The sequence below is a fragment of the Trichechus manatus genome, unplaced genomic scaffold (assembly GCF_000243295.1).
Source record: "Trichechus manatus latirostris isolate Lorelei unplaced genomic scaffold, TriManLat1.0 scaffold00027, whole genome shotgun sequence".
Taxonomy (NCBI): Eukaryota; Metazoa; Chordata; class Mammalia; order Sirenia; family Trichechidae; genus Trichechus; species Trichechus manatus.
In genome coordinates this window covers 19,908,145-19,912,340 of record NW_004443963.1, presented here as the reverse complement: position 1 = coordinate 19,912,340, position 4,196 = coordinate 19,908,145, and the positions used below count along the sequence as shown (strand labels likewise).

The 4,196-nt window shown below is 46.2% G+C and overlaps 1 protein-coding gene across 1 annotated transcript in view; it reads right to left on the bottom strand.

The window, feature by feature from the left end:
* Window positions 1-320, bottom strand: part of ZC3H7B (zinc finger CCCH-type containing 7B) — a 55,621-nt gene extending 55,301 nt beyond the window's left edge. Inside the window, exon 1 of the mRNA XM_004373897.2 lies at window positions 53-320. The gene's annotated coding sequence lies outside the window, so the exon portion shown is untranslated. The remainder of the gene's footprint in view (window positions 1-52) is intronic.
* Between the last annotated feature and the right edge of the window lie 3,876 nt (window positions 321-4,196).

The window sequence follows — 4,196 nt, the reverse complement described above, 5'->3', positions numbered from 1 at the left end:
CCCCGCGGCCGCCCGGCCTCTCCCCGCCGGTTCGGGCCGCGCCTGCACTCACCTCGGCCGGGCTGCGCTCCCCAGCGGGCCTGCGCCGAGCCCGATAAATGGTATGCTATGACTAGAGGTATGATTACGTTATTATTATTAGTAATAATAAGAGTAAATGCTATTTAATTACGGGCGGCCGCATCGTGCTCCCGGCGCCGCCGCCCCGGCAGCTCCGTCCATGTGGCTCCGAAGCTTTACTTTCATTTCCAGCCCCTCGCCGGCCGCTCGCGGCAGTACCCGCGGGAGGCTCGGTCTCGCAGCCGTTCTCCCTCCTCGGGTCCTAGAGAGCGCGGCTCCCTCGCCTCGCGCCCGGTGGGCGGCGCGGCCTGCGCACCTGTGGAGAAAGGGGGGTCGGGGGAGACCCCCCCTTTCCTGGGCAAAGCTCATTCCTGGAATTCGCCTTTATTTCTCTTTAGAAGAGGTCTTCCTTTTTAGGGCGTTTTCTTTGGGCAATTCTGCATTTCTGGGCTGAAGCTGTTCAAACTAGCGTCTCCGCCCTTCCCCATGTGTGTAAAAAGCCCCCCCCCAACAAGTTTCCAGGTGTTTTCTATAAAGGTTCCCAGAAACCCTAGTTGCATTGAACCCCGATCCCCCCTTTATGGATGAAGACTGCAGGCTCAGAGAGGAAGTCTCGAGAGACCTCACTCAGCTGGTGTTTTATGTATGGGATGTTTCCAGAAAGGATTTGAGGCTGCTTAGAAGCTGTTCTCCCTGTTTGGTAATTCTCCCCTTACCTTCTGCCTCAAAACTGATAAGGGGCCAGGCTGGAGGCTGGATTTGAATCCAGAATTTCTGATTCCAAATACAGAGTGCATACCTGTACCATTGATTCCTGGAGACTCTCACATTCCCTTGAGTTCTCTCAAATTCCAGTTCCCTTTTAAATACATATAAATATATGTATATATCCACCACCTGTCATTCAGTCTGTCTTAATATGGTGGCTTTTGTGTTGCTATGATGCTAGAAGCTATGCCACCAGTATTTCAAATACCAGCCGGGTCACCCATGTTGGACAGATTTCAGCAGAGCTTCCAGACTAAGACAGACTAGGAAGAAAGGCCTGGCAATCTGCTTCCAGAAATTAGCCAGTGAAAACCTGATGGATCACAACAGAACATTGTTCAACTCACTTGCTTTGGACACGTAGTCAGGAAGGATCAATCGCTGGGGGAAGACATAATGTTTCATGAAGTAGAGGGCCAAGGAAGGTGAGGGAGACCCTTGGTGAGATGGATTGGCACAGTAGCTGCAACGTTGGACTTGAACATGTGACAACCATGAAGATGGCGCAGAACCAGGCAAAATTATTTTCTGTTGTACATGGACTGCCATGAGTCAGAGCTGACTCCTCGGCTGCTATCTATCTATGCTATTGAGAATCGGCTGTGAGCCTGGAATACTTTTATCTTTCCAAATGTTATCTCTAAACCAATTGTGTTGGACACAATCTTATGAACTGGGGAAATAACTGTCAGACAAATTTTAAACGTTTAAATACATTGTGCTAAGTGCTAAGAGGGACAAAACCTAGGGCTATATTCGCTTATTTACCTCTCACAATAATCCTGGAAGATTGGCTTTGTTGTTGTTGTTAGGTGCCGTGGAGTTGGTTCCGACTCATAGCGACTCTATTTACAACAGAACGAAACACTGCCCAGTCCTGTGCATCCTCACAATCGTTGTTGTGCTTGAGCCCATTGTTGTAGCCACTGTGTCAATCCATCTCTTTGGGGGTCTTCCTCTTTTTCACTGACCCTCTACTTTACCAAGCATGATGTCTTTCTCCAGGGACTGGTCCCTCCTGATAACATGTCCAAAGTATGTATTGCGTTGGACAAATCTGCTGCAAAAGACCTCTTTAAGGTGTTAAAAAGCAAAGATGTCACTTTAAGGACTAAGGTGCGCCTGACCCAAGCCATGGTGTTTTCAGTCACCTCATAAGCATGTGAAAGCTGGATGATGAATCAGGAAGACCAAAGAAGAATTGATGCTTTTGAATCATGGTGTTGGAGAAGAACATTGAATACACCATGGACTGCCAAAAGAACCAACAAATCTATCTTAGAAGGTTGGCTTTAGCGTGCCCATTTTACAGACGGGAAACTGAGTCTCAGCGATGAAGGGACTAGTCCAAGTCGGCAGTTCTGACTCCAGAGCTCTTTACACAGCCACCTACACTTTCCACATCTCTGCTTTAGGGAACCTTGTGAGGGGAGGAAAAAGCAGTCAGAAGTTCTCAAACTCTCCTTTTGCGGGGAGGCCTTCTTCCTCCCTGCTCTGAGATTAACCAACAAAAAAGGCAGCCTCCAGCATGAAGAAGATGGATGTTCATGGCCGGAAATAAAAAGCAGAGTCTAGTGGCCCTCAGACTTCACTGCAGGGTGGGACCTACTCAAAATGAATTCCTCCAGTGCACCCCCCCCCGCCCCCATATTCTGATTCAGTATTTCTGACAAGCACCCCTTGGGGATTCTGGTGTTTAGCAGGAAATCACTCAAGATCATGAGCTAAAGGCAGCGACATGTTAAGTCTGGTGACTTAGGGGGGCTGGGGGATGTGAGGATGTCACCCAGGCAGCATTAGGAAGACTGAGGGCCTATTCCCAGCTCTGCCCTTTGCCAACTGTGTGACCCTGGCAGTCTCTTGCAGTATCCGTTTCCTCATTTATAAAATAATAAGAGCACCCAATGGCACCCAACAACAACATGCAGGGCACTGATAATGTCTGATTGTTAACTAAAGAATAAAAATGCATTCTTCCAGAATAAGCCCGTAGAATGCAGATTCTCAAAGGTAAGGGTGACCTAAAAAAAGACAGAGAGAGGAATCAGGAGTCTAGGGGGTGCCATGGGCCAGCCACCAGAGAGCTAGAATACAGTGGATAAAATGCAGCTGGTAAAACGTGGTCCCATTTATCCCCAGCATGTTACTGGGAAAGCGTTCAAACATCCAGAAAGTTGAAAGAACTGCACAGTGTACACCCAATATGCCCTAGATTATTCTACAATTGTTAATGTTTTGCTATATTTACTTTATCACATATTCATCCATCCATCCATCATTCCACATGATAATACTTCTGTTAAATAAATTAAAAAAAAAAAAACCCTCCAGATGGTAGACATACAGGTAGGTCACTGTGTTAGTCATCTAGTGCTGCTGTAACAGAAATACCACAAGTGAATGCCTTAACAAAGAGAAATTTATTTCCTCACAGTAAAGTAGGCTAAAAGTCCAAATTCAGGACATCAGCTCCAGGGGAAGGCAATCTGTCTCTATCGGCCTTCTCATCAGTGTTCCCCCGGACTAGGAGCTTCTCTGCGCAGGGACTCTGGGTCCAAAGGACACGCTCTGCTCCTGGCACTGCTTTCTTCGTGGTATGCGATCCCCCACTTTCTGCCCATTTCCCTTTCCTTTTATCTCTTGTAAGATAAAAGGTGGTGCAAGCCACACCCCAGAGAAACTCCCTTTACATTGGATCGGGGATAGGACCTTAGTAAGGGTGTTACAATCCCACCCTAATCCTCTTTAACATAAAATTACAATCACAAAATGGAGGACAACCACACAATACTGGGAATCATGGCCTAACCAAGTTGACACATATTTTGGGAGGACACAATTCAATCCATGACAGTCATTATAACTTTCTTCTTTGTGCTTTTCTGCATTTGTACAAATTTTTAAAAAATGACTATCACTTTTAATTAAAAAAAATACAATTATTTTATTTCTATTTTGGAGGAAAAGAATTATTAAACAGTAGTCTGCCAAATGCCCTTGGCACCTAGGAAACCCTCCAAAACATTAGCAAGACCAGAATTTAAGCTCCTCCATGAACACGGTCCATTTCCATCTTGTTCATCATTCTCAACAGCTGGAACAATGCCTGGCACATAGTAAATGCTTGATAACTATTTGTGGAATGAATGGATGATTTTAATTATGGGTTTTTTTTTTTAATCAAGTGAAAAAAAGGTATGTTCTGATGGAGAGTTGTGGACTTGAACCCTGTGGGAATGTGGTTTAAAACTTCCTTAACAAATGATATAGCCAGCCCCCACCCTCCCCACCCAGATAGAAGAGACCCTCTGTGAGGCTCCCTGCAATGCAGGGTAGGTCGACCCCTCTCTCTTCCAGGACCCAAGGCT